Source organism: Herpailurus yagouaroundi, unplaced genomic scaffold (genome assembly GCF_014898765.1).
Source record: "Herpailurus yagouaroundi ecotype Mexico unplaced genomic scaffold, PumYag 557, whole genome shotgun sequence".
In the NCBI taxonomy this organism is placed as follows: Eukaryota; Metazoa; Chordata; class Mammalia; order Carnivora; family Felidae; genus Herpailurus; species Herpailurus yagouaroundi.
Genome location: NW_024412774.1, coordinates 1,297,477 through 1,314,029, shown reverse-complemented (window position 1 = coordinate 1,314,029; position 16,553 = coordinate 1,297,477). Strand labels below are relative to the sequence as shown.

General features: G+C 45.1%; 1 protein-coding gene across 2 annotated transcripts in view; it reads left to right on the top strand.

Moving 5' to 3' along the window:
• LOC121023457 (zinc finger protein 304-like) overlaps nt 1–16,553 on the top strand; it is a 498,588-nt gene that overhangs the window by 155,480 nt on the left and 326,555 nt on the right. The gene's annotated exons all lie outside the window — the stretch shown is intronic.

The following is a 16,553-nucleotide window of genomic DNA, read 5'->3' as shown; positions in this document are numbered from 1 at the left end:
AAGGAGCCTGCTGGGATGGAGGGGGAGAGGTGAGGGGGTGTAGATTCTCTGCTCTGAAGACTCAGCAGACTGTCTACTCCCTATGGAGCCAAAGAAGGGCCAGCCAGGCTGGAGGAGCAGCTGAGGCTCAGTCAAGGTCATAGGTGTCTCAGCTCTCCCAGGGAAGTACAAGTTCACAATGGTACAGCTGTAGCAAGTTAAACTTACGCAACCAAGTAGTAATTGATTGAAATGCCAACGTAGCTCTGCGATAAAATGTATATATATTTGGATTTTGTCATGGACTCTTGCTATAGAGCTCCTAAAACCCTTGGAATTTCCTGGGTATGAGGAGTTCTTTTTTCTTCATAAGTGTCCCCTTTTATCACAAAGGAGTTTATTTTAATGAGCTGATTTAGGGCGGGGGCCCTAGATAGCCTCAAGTTGGGGCTGGTCACCAGAAAGACTAGGTGATTAGAAGTTTAAACTTTCGGGGCACCTGGCTGGCTCGGTTGGAGAGCATGTGACACTTGACTTCAGGATCGTGAGTTTGATATGTTGGGTTTGGAGATTACTTAAAAATAAATAAGTAAAATGCTTTTTAAAAAGAACTTTTTTTTTTTAATGAGGCTGATTTTATTTTTATTTTTTTGACGGGATGGGGGGGAATCCCAAGCACCGTGAGATCATGACCTGAGCAGAAATCAAGAGTCGGACGCTTAACCGACTGAACAACCCAGGCGCCCCCCACCAAAAAAGAACCCCCTACCTCCCAGATGGGAGGGGAGCTGGAGGTATAAAAACTGTTGAGCAGTGAGATCCAGGGAGCCTCCAGGTTGGTGAACGCATTGGAATAATAGAAGTGCTGGCAGGGTGTGCTCACTGGCTCTGATCCCTATCCCCATGGTCCTGGCACATAGATAAAGGAGAGAGTGATGTCCTGACACTCTCTGTCCTTACTTCTGTGCCCTGGGGTCATCTCAGGTCCTTAAAGTCATAAGTTCTGTTCAAGTGTCCCGTTTCTCTAGTCAATAAGGTGAAGGGATGAAAGGCTTCCTGGCACAAGAACCAGGACACTTGCATGTCCACATGGGAGTGTTCAGTGACCCACAGGACTCTGTTCCGCCTGCTGGTAACAGAGATTGAGGGCAAGAGTCAGTCCTCAAGAAGCAGCCTGAGGTGCTGGGCCTCTGCTGAGGGGAGTGGGTCCCTGGAAGGTTTGGAGCAGAGAAGGGAAGTGATCTGAGTCACGTCTAAACAGTCTACTCTGCCTGCAGAGTGGAGGCAGGGAGACCCCAGCAGAGGCCATGGTATCGGGAAGGTTAATGGTAGCTACATCACAGCCCTGGCTCTGTGGATGGAGACAACTGTTTTGTTTGTAGGCTGCTTTGTAAGTAGGGATGATTTTCTGCCTTGCAGGGTGAGAGAGTCTGGCATCACTCCAGGATGTTTGTTTTTAAAATTTTTTTTTGAACGTTTATTTATTTTTGGGACAGAGAGAGACAGAGCATGAATGGGGGAGGGGCAGAGAGAGAGGGAGACACAGAATCGGAAACAGGCTCCAGGCTCCGAGCCATCAGCCCAGAGCCTGACGCGGGGCTCGAACTCACGGACCGCGAGATTGTGACCTGGCTGAAGTCAGACGCTTAACCGACTGCGCCACACAGGCGCCCCAGGATGTTTGTTTTTAGCTGCAAGTGTGTGAGTGCCATCGCTGAGGTGGAAAGTCCAGAGCAGGAGCACTTAACAGAAGCAAGTCTCTGGAGTTCGGAGTACTTAACGGAGGCACTCTCAGGAGTTAGGAGCACTTAACAGAAGCACTCTCAGGAGTTAGGTTTTTGCATGTTGCATCTGAGATATTGCAGGGACCTCTGAGTGGAGGTGGCAAGTGGGCGTCTAGAAGCACATCTGGATTTTAGGGAAGGAAGGGGTTCAGGTTTGAGGATACCACACCCCTCAGCAGCAGCAGGTGTGCAGACGGTGTCACAGGTAAGAGGATGCCCTCAGCACATCAGGGTGGCGGTGCCAGTACAGGGGAAGGATGGGGAGGATATCCATGGACTGGCTCACTTGCTTCGGCACCCGGATGGGGATGGCTGTCATCACTAAGACATGAGGAGGTACGGTGACCACAACTGTGTGTAAGAGAGAGAGTTACGAGGGTACGGGCCTCAGGTGGGGGTCCAGGTGGTGGCATGGGATTCCCAGGGGCTGGATGTGATCTCCTGAGAGGCAGGGCAGTGATGGAGGTCCGGTGACACTGAGGAAGGCATGGTACTTGTTCCCCTCTGCAGGTTTGGGTTTGTGCCAGCTCCTGCTGGGGCCTGAAGAGTGTCTGACGGGATGACAGATTCATTGAGGGGTAAAGGAGGTCCGCTGCAAGAGTCTCTTGGGTCGTGGCGGGAGAAGTGGGCCTGGGCTTTGAATGAGGAGGTGGAGAGGGACAGGTGTGACTGGAGAGGGGACAGCGCAAACCATGCTGAGGAGGAGGAGGGCTCAGGGGGTCTGAACTCACACACGCTGGGGTGGCTGATGTCAGGACAAGGAGCCAGGCCAGGCGGGGAGGTCCTCAGAGCAGCGTCTGGGGTAGCCCTGGGTCCTGTCGCGTTCGGCAGGCACTGCCTGGGTGCCACATGCAGAGTGGCCTATGGGAAGCCAGAGAGATGCCTGTGACACGGGCTGGAGGCGGCAGTGGTGTCGTGGGTCCCGTGGCCACGGCCTGGCATGTGAGGGAGGAGTGATCCCGTTGTGCTGTGCGAATGGGGAAGGGGGTGTAGGATGCACTCAGCCCCCTCGTACTCAGGGTTTAAGCTGGAAGGCTGAGCGTGAGTCCATGTGGGTGTGATCTTCGTAATCCCAGGAGAGCTGACCATGAGGGAAGCGGCCTGGAGCACGGATAAGACCGCCCCCTCCCCATCTGTCTCACCGACAGTTGGCAGCAGTGATGAGCGGGCACGAGGAAGAGCGGGTACCAGTGGACCAGGGCCTGGTACCTCTTCTGAGTGAGGGAGCTGGGGAGGAGGGCCATGGCCTTGGGATCCTGCTTATGAACTCTTCTGCCCCCATCATGACAGGGCCACAGGACATTTGAGGACGTGGCTGTGTACTTCTCTCAGGAGGAGTGGGGGCTCCTGGGCGAGGTTCAGAGACACCTGTAGCATGATGTGATGCTGGAGAATTTGGCCCTTATAGCCTCGCTGGGTAAGGACCCTCCCTCCCAAACCATTGCCCTGCATGAGGCTCTGATTCTCTTTTCCCAAGGTTCTCTGTCCCTCCCAGAGCTGAGCCATGGGCCCCGCTTCCTTCCCTGGTTCCTTGGCATGGGTATGAGACACCAACACGTTCCGCTGTGAAGCCTCTCACAGAAGGGCTTGGCTTCTGACTCCTGTACCTGCCTGATCAACGCTCGCTGATTAGCTCTGCCCCCCCCCCCCCCTTACCATGTTGACTGTTGACCTCTGTGAAGCATCCCTGTCCCTGCTTCTGCCCCCTTCTGTTTGGTGTGCCGCCTGTCTCGGGAATTACAAACATTGATGTGGTCAGTATTTGCAAGCAACCCTAAATGATTTTTGCAAGACTGTCCTCAAAATTCTAGTAATAAATTTCTTGCCTGCAGTCTCTCAGTGGTTGGGTCGCTCTGGGCCAGTGATGTTCACTTGACTGCCCTGTTTTCTCTTGAGGACTTCAGTCTGCCAGGTCCCACGTAGTTGGTGAGGTTGAGCTGAGGGGTAGAGGAGAGCCCTGGGGACCTGACGGCTCAGACACCTCTCTTACCACAGGAAGGGGGGATTCATGGGATCCTGGCCATGGGCAGGGTGGGTGGGAGCGGTGGGCAGGCATGGTTTCAGGACTGAGTACAAACCGTAGCAGGCAAATGTCCTTTGCTCCCTGCTGTTTGAGTGCCAAGGCTCATGGCCAAACCTCATTTCTGTTCCTCCTCCCCATCCTTGACATTTTGCCTACTTGTCATTTCTGCTGTGACTTCTGGCCCCTGGCTGTCCCCTACATCCATGTCCCCCACGTCTTTCCCCTTCCTTTCTCTCTGCAAATGTTCTGTCACATACATAGCCTGTGTTCCATGCGTCATGTGATGTGTGCATATCCCTACGTGGCTGACTACCTGCTACCCAGAGACGATTGCCTTTTCCTGGTGTGGGACACACATTCCACACAGCATGAACTTGTCACCAGCACACAACCACTGATTTCAGCCACTGCTGAAAGCCACTGGCAGAGGAGTGAGCGGAAACGCGTCTCTCCTCCCAACACAGCACTGGATCCTCCTTTCTCACTGGTTGTGAGACTCCTCCTCCTCCCCTCCCCTGCCCCCTGCCCCCTGCCCCAACACACCGTTCTGTAACCGTCAGTGCTACACAGTGTCCCTTTCCTCCATCTGACCCTGGCTCCCTTGTCCCAAAAACAAAGCCATGGACTCAGTCCTGGTTGTGTCCTGCACACGTTTGTAATGGGCTGTCCTGTCCCACTACAGGGCACTGTCCCACTACAGAGGGGGACACCACCTCACCACCATTTTCCTGCTCTCAGGTTGTTGGCATGGGATAAAAGCTAGGGAAGCCTTTCCTGAACAGAGTTTTTGTGGAAAGAGTGTCACAGGCCAGGATACCAGATCCAGGCCTATTTGTCCCCGAGGCTACTTCCTGTGATAACATGTGTCCCAGTGAAGAAAGACATCTTCAACCTGGCTGAGCGTGAAGGGACGCACGCTGGGCTGAAGCCATGCACTTGTGGGGCCTTGTGGGAAACTGCGCTTGCTCAGTTCACACCTCCACCAGCACTGGAGACAGAACCCCGGAGAGAAGGCCCTCAGAAGGGAGGAGAATGGGGCTCTGTTTGTGAAGAGCAGGATCCCCGTGTCAGACAACATTTTCCCCAGTGGAGAGGCCGAGAAGGATTTCCTGGGCGGCGTGGACCTTCTCCAGCACCAGGCTATCCCCAGTGGAGAATGTCCGCACGGAGGCAGGGGGAGCAGGGTGGTTTCTTGCCCTTGGGAAGGGCAGTGCAGCGCAGCGAGCGTGGGCAGCCCTGCCACTGAAAGGATAAGTTCACAGAGCAGCAGAGTGCTTATGCCGGAGAAGGCCTTCGTAAGTGTGGGCAGTGTGAGAAGTCCTTTGTCCACCAAAAAAGGCTTCTCGAGCACCAGGGAATCCACGCTGGAGGAAAGCCTTGTGCATGCAGCAAACGTGGGAAGTCCTGTAAGTACAGATCTAGTCTTAATCAACACTGGAAGGTTCACACTGGAGAAAGGCCTCCTTGTAAGCGCAGCGAATGTGGGAAATCCTTCATCTTTAGAAAGAGGCTTCTCGAGCACCAGAGAATCCACGCTGGAGGAAAGCCTCGTGAGTGCAGCAGATGTATGAAGTTCTTTAGACACAGCTCCACCCTCATTGAACACCAGAAAGTTCACACTGGAGAAAGCCATCTCAGTGCGGTGAATATGGAAATCTTTCATCCACAAAAAAAGATTTCTTTTGCACCAGAGAATCCACATTGGAGAAGAGTTCTCTGAATGCACCAAATGTAGGAAAACCATGAAAAGGTTGGAATTCAGTGAGCACCTGAGACTTCACCCTGGGGAAAAGCCTTATGAATATAATGAATGTGGGAAATTCTTCAGACACCAATCCCCTCATATTCAGCACCATAAAGTTAATGGTGGAGAGAGGCCTGGAATGAGTGTTCTGAATGTGGGAAGTCCTCCATTTACCAAAGAAAGCTTGAGCAGAGAGAATCCACACTGGAGAAAGACGCTTTGAGTATAATGAATGTGGGAAAGCCTTCAGCCTCGAGGATAGACTTGTTCAGCACCACAGAGTCCATATTGGAGCAAAGCGTTTTTGTAGCAAATGTGGGTGATTTTTCCGTCAGAGATACTGCTTCATCAGGCATCAGAAAAGTTCATAGTAGAGGAAGTCCTTGGCCACTAATGGAATGCACTATCACCACGTTAAAAATGACACGCCAGAGTGTAGACCTTCCATGGGATTGATCAGCTGAACCTTTTACTTCTGAGGATTCACGGTTCATTACAAGTATCAGGTGCTCGTGACTGTTTCTTGAGCTGACCTGACTTTCTAATGTGCCTAGTGCCCTGTGGCAGAAAGTATCTCATCACTACCATGTGGCATGTCCCCACAGGGTCCATCATCTCTCCGTGTACAGGGGCGTAGACCTCTGTGCCGCAAGCCCTGAAGGGAATTCGGTGTAACGAGAGCCTAGCCGAGCTGTGTGAAGCAGAGACGAGGTCCCGTTTTGCTGAGAGAAAGAGTCTGGGTTCTCTGTGGATTTGCAGTTTCTCTCACAGATGCTATTCCTTCGTGGATTCTCGCAGTTGACTTGTGCCTACTCCAAGCCACCCAGCTGGGAAACCGCCTGATCTCCATCGGCCGGCATACATGTTGACAGACATCTTATTGCTTAAGCCACGTTGAAATTTGGAGGTTATGTGCATTTGGGGGGTATGTTTAGGACACGGCTGTGGCTTGCCAGTGTGAAGGGCTGAACAGCTTTTGTGTGTCCCAGTGTCATGTCAGAGGCACAGTACAGGTCAGAAAAAAGTTCTTCCCATTTTGGCTTAATTTGCATTGCTTCCCGAGGCCTCCTGGGAAAGAGTGCAGTAGGTGGGATGTTTAACTTCCTAAGGGATAATCTGACCTGGTAATCTATCTGTTTACGCTCTCACCAGAAGAACCAGCACCAGAATTCCAGTCTCTTTATATCTTTACACTTGCTCTGGTCAGGGTTCCTAATTTCAGTCGTGTAATAGGTGTACAGTGGCACCTTGTGGTTTTAATTTGCTTTTTCCAAATGGCCTGGTGTTTAGAGGTTTTTCATGTGTTAATTTCTAACCATTGTATCTTTTTTGAAATCTCTGTTCCTGTGATTTGTCATCTCAATTACTGGGTTTTGACATTTGTCCATGGATTATTGATAAAAGTCTTCTGTTTTAAGTGTTTGCCAATATTTTCTTCCAGCCTCGGTCTTGTCTTTTTGATGGCTTTTCCTGCGGAAATTTTTTTTTTATTTTAACGAAGTTTAATTTGTCCATTATTTTACTGAATATCTGTTTGATCTTGTATATAAGAAATTCTTGCCAAAAAATAAAAGAAGAAATGTTTGCCAAATTTAAAGACATAATTTTTCCTTTGTTTCTTTCTGGAAAAAGGTTTTTTTTTTAGCTTTTTTACTGATGTGTATATGTCATTCTCAGTTAATCTTTGGACATTCTTTTCAGGAGGGAAAAATGGATACCCAGGGGCACCTGGCTGACTCCATTGGTAGAATGTGTGACTCTTGATCTTGGGGTCATGAGTTTGAGCCCCACGTTGGGCATAAAAATCACTTAAACAGTAAAAAACAAAACAAAACAAAACAAAACAACTGTGGATATCCAGTAGCTGCCCTAATATTCTTTCTCCATTGAATTGCTTTTGTATCTTTGTTGAAAGTCAATCATTTATATGCATATTTATTTCTAGACCCTGTTCTATTGCATTTATTTTATTTATGCTAAACTTTCATGCATTGAATAATTTGTTTGGGTGATATGTCTTGAAACCAAGGCCATGTACTCCCCCAGCTGCCTTCTTTTTCGAAGTTGTGGTCATTCTTGGTCTTTTGCCATTCCATATGAATTTTAGAATCTGCTTGTCAATTTCTACATCACAAAAAAGCCTACCAGGATTTAAAAAAAAATTTTTTTTAATATTTATTTTTGAGAGAGAGAGTGCGAGCAGGGCAAGGGCAGAGAGAGGAGACACAGAATCTGAAGCAAGGTCCAGGCTCTGAGCTATCAGCACAGAACGGTGAGATCATGACCTGAGCTGAGGTCGGATGCTTAACTGACTGAGCCACCCAGGCACCCCAACCTACAAGGATTTTGATTGAGGTTGCATTTAATATTCAATGTAGAGAAAATACTGAGTGTCCCAATCCATAAGCATGATATGTCTCCTTTCATTTTGATATTACTGAATTTTTTTAGCAATATGTTAAGGACTATGTATACTTTTTAAATTATTTTTTAAGGTTATTTATTTTGAGAGAGAGCGTGCGTGCAAGAAGGGCAGAGAGAAGAGAATCTCAAGCAGCTCCACACCATCAGTGCAGAGCCCATTGTGGGGCTAGAACTCACGAACTGTGAGATCATGACCTAGCCGAAACCAAGAGTCTGATGCTTAACCGACTGAGCCATCCAGAAGCTCCTAGAGATTGTATATATACATACATACATACATACATACATATACACACATATGAATGTGTCTGTCAAGTACTGCTGGTCCATATACATCGCCATCATTTAGTTTTGGTCATTTAGTAATTTAATTAGTATTGTTACTGAGATTACTGCTGACAGATTCCTCTTCTATGTTCTATTTAAATGGAAATGGGGGTTAAATTTTAATTTGCTTAATATCATTTCTACAAATAGTATTTCACTTTTATGAAATAAAATAGCTCTGGCTTGGGCTGTGATGATTTACTCAATGCAAATTTATGAAAATACATGTCAGATGTTTTACTTAGAGATTTCTCATTCTTTATATTTTTATTTTTTATTTATGGGGTTCCTGGGTGGCTCAGTCGGTTGAATGTCCGACTTCAGCTCAGGTCTTGATCTCACTGGTTTGTGAGTTCAGGCTGCACGGGGCTCTGTGCTGACAGCTCAGAGCCTGGAGCCTGCTTCTGATACTGTGTCTCCCTCTCTCTGCCCCTCCCCTACACGCCGTCTGTCTCTGCCTCTCAAAAATAAAACTAATAAAAAAAAATTAAAGATGTTTTATTTATTTTGAGAGAGAGAGAGAGTGCACAAGTGGGGAGAGGCAGAGAGAGGGAGAGAGAATCCCAAGCAGGCTCCACACTGCTAGCACAGAGCCTGTTGTGGGGCTTGATCTCACAAGCTGTGAGATAGATCATGACCTGAGCCAAAACCAAGAGTCAGATGCTTAATTGACAGGTGCCTCATCTCATTCTTTATTTTTACTTATTTATTTATTTTTTAATGTTTACTTATTTTTGAGACTGAGACACAGCATGGATGGGGGAGGGTCAGAGAGAGGGAGACAGAATCCGAAGTAGGCTCCAGGCTCCGAGCTGTCAGCACAGAGCCCAACGGGGGGCTGGAACTCACAGACTGTGAGATCATGACCTGAGCTGAGGTCAGACGCTCAACCGACTGATCCACCCAGGCACCCCACCATCTCATTCTTTATATTTTTAGATCTAGTATATTATTTCATGTGAATTATGAGGTCAAGTTTACCTCTATTTTTTGAAGTAATGATACAAATATTTAAATACCACATAATAAATAGTTTCTTAATGAGTTGGTAATTTATATTTATCAGTAAAAATATATCCATATATGTATGTGCATGATTTGTTTTAGATGCTTTTCGTTCTGGGTCACCGATCTATTTTTTTTTTTTTTCATTTTCAGTATAAAGTGGTAGTACCCATTGTCTTAATTTCCCTTGAGTTTTTAAAATTATTTTCCCTTATTTTTATAATTTTGGTTTTTTTTTTTTTTTAATTTTTTTTCAACGTTTATTTATTTTTTGGGACAGAGAGAGACAGAGCATGAACGGGGGAGGGGCAGAGAGAGAGGGAGACACAGAATCGGAAACAGGCTCCAGGCTCCGAGCCATCAGCCCAGAGCCCGACGCGGGGCTCGAACTCCCGGACCGCGAGATCGTGACCTGGCTGAAGTTGGACACTTAACCGACTGCGCCACCCAGGCGCCCCTAATTTTGGTATTTTATAATTAGGAAATGTTAGGAATATTACCAAAATATTTATGTTAGAATTATGTTAAATAAGATACTTAATTGTTAAAAATATGTTTATATATGTTATTTTGGGCTATAATTTGCTTTTGCTGTTATTTATTTCTGATCATAGTTCAATAGAGTTTTAACTTTTGCTTCTACTTTCCTTTAAATTACCTGTATATAGTGTTATTTTTGCCAAATTTTAATTAGCTTATTAATTTTTTAAATTTATTAACACCAATGGATTTTGCCAAAACATGATAAGGAAAGGACTGTAAGATATCTTTGCAGGAATTTTTGTGTTGTATGTTTCTCTTGGATTCTTTAATTGAAATATTTATTGTGAGAATTGGTAAGTCACATGCAGCTGTAAGAATTGTTAGATCCTGTGTGTGCTTTACCCAATTTCTCCAATAGTAACATTTTCCAAGACTATATTGTAATATCACAACAATGAAATTGGCATTGATATTATCTACTCATCTCCTACAGATTCCTCTAGTTGTGCTTGTACATAGGGTGTGTGTGTGTTCTGGACCATAGTTTTTTACTCAAGAATATATTCTGGAGAAAAGTCCACAGAGTCAGTTCTGCTGAAATAGAACATACGCATTTCTGAAAATCACCAAGCTATGCAACATCCACAATAAAAATCAACAGGGCTTATTGAGATCCTCAAAATGTCATCAGTAGAATGTAAAAAAAGAAGATAGAATCCTAATAAATTCAGTAACACAGTTTCACACATGTTAAAAGTTTGAGAAACACATAAATACTGTAATAAATACAGCACTTAACCTTAGCCTGAAATTTGTTTTGTGGAAGTGGGTGTCAGAGGGTTGCAACTTGTGAATTATGCTATGAAGTAATGGAAGGAGGATTACCTCAAAAGTCAGTTGCCTAAAATTCCCCCACCAGAAGTGAACAGGTTTGGCTCATAACACATGGTGAACTGGCATATCTGGTAGATGTTTGAGTTGTGTCCTTACAACTACATGACTTGTTTTAGCTGGGTAGTTTTCTGCATCTCAGTCTTTTCTGTAGATGGAAGATCCATAAGGAAGCATAAAATTTGCTTCACTCTCAAAGTGTTCTATAGTTTCTTGATTGTGTTGGGAAAAATTCTGAAATAATATTGGCTGGATTAGTGCTGGAGATCTCCTTTACTCACCTCTACAACTGTAGAGGTCTGTTGTGCAGTTGTGCCCTCATTCATTCACCTGATCTGTACGGATAATGGACACTGAGGCTATTTCTAATGCAATTCTTCAGTGAATTGCCTTTCCACAAATAAGCATATAGTGCTAATGCCTGCTTCAATGGAGAAAATATTAGTTAGGATAAGCACAGAAAATTACTCTCTGTAGTGATGGTAAGATTTATTTTTGCTTTTTTTCCTACTAACCCCACTGACTTCGAAAAATTCAAAACCCCTTATAACGGTAAAATGGGTCTGGCAAATTGAGAGTCATCTTCCTCACTCAGACTGAGTTGGGATCCTAGGAAATTCATCCCTCTTTTGTTTTTATACCTTCTCGTTGCTCATTGGACACAAGTTGAGACCCACAGACCTGATTCTCAACCAACTGGTCCCAGCCAACTCCATAGTCCTCTTCTCCAGAGGGATCTTCAAACAGTGGTGGCTTTTGGATCTCAATATTTCTTGGATGCTGCTGCATGTAAACTTGTCTTTTATTATTACAGAGTGAGCACAGGTGGTTTCCTTCAGCACTATATGTCGCCTCAGTGGCCTCCAAGTCATTACACTGAACCCGAGTATTTTTGGGTAGGTGGAACTCTAGATTAGATCCCCATTGGCTTCTGCTGTTAACTCTCCTGGATGCTACATCTCTGGATAAATTCATGTATTGCTCTAATAGTTAATGGTCCATTGAATAACAAAACCTTAGTGTAAAAAAGAAAAATGGATATTGTTCCTGGAACATGGTAGGGGGATTTAACGTATGCAGTCATATATTTTCTATTTTCCCCTTGACTTTCCTAGATGTTAGAACCCTTTGGTGGATTGAAAGTAAGGCTGACAAATGATGGGTTTGGTGGGGCACCTGGGTGGCTCAGTCGGTTAAGAGTCCGACTTTAGCTCAGGTCATGATCTCACAGTTAGTTTGCCGGCTGTGTGCTGACAGCTCAGAGCCTGGAGCCTGCTTCAGATTCTGTGTCTCCCTCTGTGCCCCTTCCCACTCTCACTCTGTCTCTCCCTCTCTCAAAAATAGATAAACATAAAAAAAAAAACTTGAAAGAAATGCTGGGTTTCTGAAGCTGTCATTGTTGATTGAGGTGCTGGTTTAAGAGATATGTTGTTCTTGGGAATATTCAATGAGCTGTACAATTATGATGTGTTTATTTTGCAGCATTATATGTGTGGTCATGCAAGTCTGACACTTTGACACTCCATGTTTGTTCCTCACTTTTATTTGGAGATTCTCTTTTCTCTCTAAACCCACCTCACACTCTGTGGCTCCCTCATGTTTAGCTGATGACCTCAAGTCATTCTTCCTTCAGAAAATGGGATAAGAAAGTACCTTTTTACAGTATATACTTCCTCTAGGAGGACTCCCACCCTCTCTCCTCTCTCCTCACAATATACAAAGGGCTGCTGCTGTAGACAAGGGCTGGCTCCCCAAGTGGGCTCTGGATCCTACTTTCTCTTCACATCGAAATGGTTTCGCCCTGCTGTTTCCACTTTCTCTTCCGTCATCTCTCCTGGGTTACTCCTATCGGCATACAAATGCGGCCTCGTATCTACTCTTCTGAAAGAAAAACACTCTAGTTCCACCACCTCCCTCAGCTCCATTCCATGTCCTCACCTTCCCTGGCTCCTCCTCCTCACTCCCCATCCCAGGCACGTCTGTGGCCACAAAGCCAGTTCCTGCCCAAATCACCAGTGACTCCATTTTAGTCCAGTGGTTACTTCTGCATCCTCAGGTCAATGAATTTGGGGGAGTTTTCACTAAGATTGGCCAGTGTTGCTCCCTCCAGACTTTCCCTGTCACCCTGGATATTCCCTGAACTCCAGGCTCATTTTTCCAACTTGTAATTTGACATATCAGTGTGCCTTTCTGATAGATATCTTAATGGACCCACATAGAGTGGTTCCCCCAGGCTTTATCTACAAATTTAATCCTCTCAGTCATTTCTGCCTCTATGAATAACATAATCTCAACAGTTGCTTTTTTTGCCCCCCCCCATGTAGCAATTTTCCATCCTTGATTCATCCCTTTTTCTGATCATTTAACTCATGTTTCAGTTAAGTCCTGTTCTAAAAATTTATTCAAAATGCATCACAGACCTAGCTATAAAACTACCCAACTTCTAGAAGATGACATAGAGGAAAATCTTTGTTACCATGGTTAAGCAAATACTTAGATAAAACTACAGCGATGCCTCGCTGGGTCGGTAGAGGATGCGACTCTTGATCTTGGGGTTGTAATTGTGAGCCCCACATTGGGTGTTGAGATTACTTAAAATCTTTTTTTTTTTTTAATTTTTTTTAATGTTTATTTATTTTTGACAGAGACAGAGACAGAATGCGAGGGGGTTAGGGGCAGAGAGAGAGGGAGACACAGAAGCAGAAGCAGGCTCCAGGCTCTGAGCTGTCAGCACAGAGCCCGACGCGGGGCTCAAACTCACAAGCTGTGAGATCATGACCTGAGCCGAAGTCAGACGCTCAACTGACTGAGCCACCCAGGCGCCCCACTTAAAAATAAAATCTTTAAAAAAATAAACAAAAACCAAAAATGAGTTTTAAGGAAAAAATATGAGAAATTACACTTCCTCCCATTTAAGATCTAATGCTCTTCAAAAGGCTCTATAAAAACCATAAAAGATGATCTACAGATGGGGGAAAATAATCTGCAAGTCACATGGTTGGTAAAAGACTATGTATATAGTCTTTTATATATTATGGCTACAATAACATATAAAATTGTATCCATGATGTATAAAAAGTGTTATACGAGAAAAAACTCAAATGTTAGGAAATTAATTAGAAAATATGGGTAAAAGATTTCGTCAGACATCTCTACAACAAATATAGACCAATGACAATTATGCACATAGAAAGTTGCTTAATACCATCAGTTCTGAGGAAAATGTGAAAAAAAAAAAAAACATTACGATACACCACTACTTAGCTGTTTGAGTAGCTGAAACCGAAAAGACTGGCCCTAGCACACGTTGGTGATGTTGTGGGGCAACTGGGACTCTCCTACCTTGCGTGGGTATGTCAACTGGGACAGTGGCTTCAAAAAACACACACCAAATGACCCTGCGGTGTGTTCAGAACATTTACCTGAGTGAAATAAAAATATGTATTTGCACAGTTTTTCTAGTGGCTTTATTTGTAATTTCCCAAATCTGAAAACAAAAGCTCAGCTGGGAAATCGAGTCTGCATCCCTACAGTGGCATACCACCCAGTAATGGAAAGAAGGAACCACTGACACATGGAACAACACGGATGAATCACACGTGCTTTATGCTAAGTGAAAGAAGCTAGATTCAATGGCCTTGTGCTGTTTGATTTCATTTATGTGCATTTCTGGACAAGTGAGTCTCCAAAATTTTAGAGCTAGAGATCACATGGGGTTACCAGTGTCTGTGGATAGGGAGAGGTATGTAGGAGGAGCACAGGAGGAGTTTTGGGTGTGATCAGACCATTAAGCGTATTGATTTTGGTAGTAATTAAAAACTATGCTGTCAAAACCCACAGAGCAATACATGGAAAAAGGTATATTTTATAGCATGTAAGTTATAATTTAATTTAAAACTTTAAAAAGGCAGGGGCACATGAGTGGCTCAGTTGGTTAAGCGTCTGACTCTTGATTTCAGCTCAGGTCATGATCTCATGGTTCTTGAATTTGCACTGGCAACTGCCTGCTTGCGATTCTCTCTCTGTGTCTCTGCCTCTCCCCTGCTGTCTCTCCCTATCTCCCAAAATAAATAAATAAACTTCAAAAACTATTAACAATTTTTTTTTATTTTTAAAAAATCTTTATTTATTTTTGAGAGAGAGACAGAGTGTGAGCAGGGTAGGAGCAGAGAGAGAGGGAGACACAGAATCCGAAGCAGGCTCCAGGCCCTGATCTGTCAGCACAGAGCCCAACGCGGGGCTCGAACTCACGAACCGTGAGATCATGACCTGAGCCGAAGTCGGACGCTCAACCCAGGTGCCCCCCACAAAAATAAAAATTTTAAAAAGGCAAAGAAATGGCTATTATTCTAAACAAGGTGTCCATTAAAGAACATTCTGATAATGGCATTTGGCCACGGCTTGAAGGATATAGGCAGCCAAGAAGTCCCTGTAGGAGGAAAGTTTATAGGGTTGGACCAAGAAAGACATGGTCATGTTTGTCCTTTAAACCTATTGCAAGAATTAAGGTTTTATTTTGTAAAGAAGCATGCATTGAGAGGTTTGGAAAGGGAAGTGACATGATTTTACCTGGGAAAGATTAGTCATTCTGGCTACTATTTATTTTTTTTTAATTTTTTTTTCAACGTTTATTTATTTTTGGGACAGAGAGAGACAGAGCATGAACAGGGGAGGGGCAGAGAGAGAGGGAGACACAGAATCGGAAACAGGCTCCAGGCTCTGAGCCATCAGCCCAGAGCCCGATGAGGGGCTCGAACTCACGGACCGCGAGCTCGTGACCTGGCTGAAGTCGGACGCTTAACCGACTGCGCCACCCAGGCGCCCCAGTGGCTACTATTTAAAGATTAGACCACATATGAACAAGGAAAGTAGGGAGATCATTTAGAGACAACTATGAGACACCAAGGGTGAAGGGATGGTAGCTGGATCAACTATGAACATTTAGTTGGGAGAGAGAAACAGATTTTTTTTATCCTTTGATTTGATGATGAATGTTAGGAGGGACGGAAGAGAAAGTGGTTAAGATTGGCCTCCAGGTTGGTATTCTGAGGAACTAGGATAATGGAGCTGTTGTGAACCAAGATGACCACTGGGGACAGCAAATTCGAGTCCATCTGGATTTGCTGAGTAGGTGGATAGAGGTACCAGTCAGTTCCTGGAGGTGGTGTGATATATAGATGCAACTTTGGTGTCCCAAGTAGAGAGAGAATATCATCAGATACGAGACTGGTTGAGGTTCCTGATGTTAGTGAGTGTACACAGAAAAGAAGTGAGACCAGAGGTTTGAGCCTTGGGCTCACATTTGTACTCATGTTCCTCCTTTCCTGCCTCCCCCCTTGCCCTTTTCTGGCTACTCCTTCCACCTCCCCAGGCTTTTTCTTATCTCTTTTTGGCACTTAAAAAAAGTGTTTATTCATTTATTTGTGAAAGAGAGAGAACACGAGCAGGGGAGAGGCTGAGAGAGGGAGACAGAGTCCTAAGTAGGCTGATGCAGAGCAGGCCCAATGCAGGGCTCAGACCCACAAACTGAGATCATGACCTGAGCCAGAATGAAGAGTTGGTCGCCAGCCAACAGAGCCACGTAGGCGCCCCTGGCACTTTATCTACTTTCATGTTGGATTGTTTTAACCTGGCTCTCCCCAGGAGAGGCTTGTCCTCATGTGTATTGTCAGTCTCAACTTAGGTATCACCTGCACAAAGTGCCTGCCCACACCCAGAATACAGAAAGGAGCATGTTTCCCTTCCTTCCAGTTTAAACATTTACCCAGCTGCTTTCTCAAGTCAACTTTTATTCCCTTCTGTCTCTGTCCTCTCCCTCATTAGTTTCAGTGATACATTTAGAGCAACAGGAGAACAAGAAGCATATACTTTGTTAGTAGGTCACTGGGTGTAG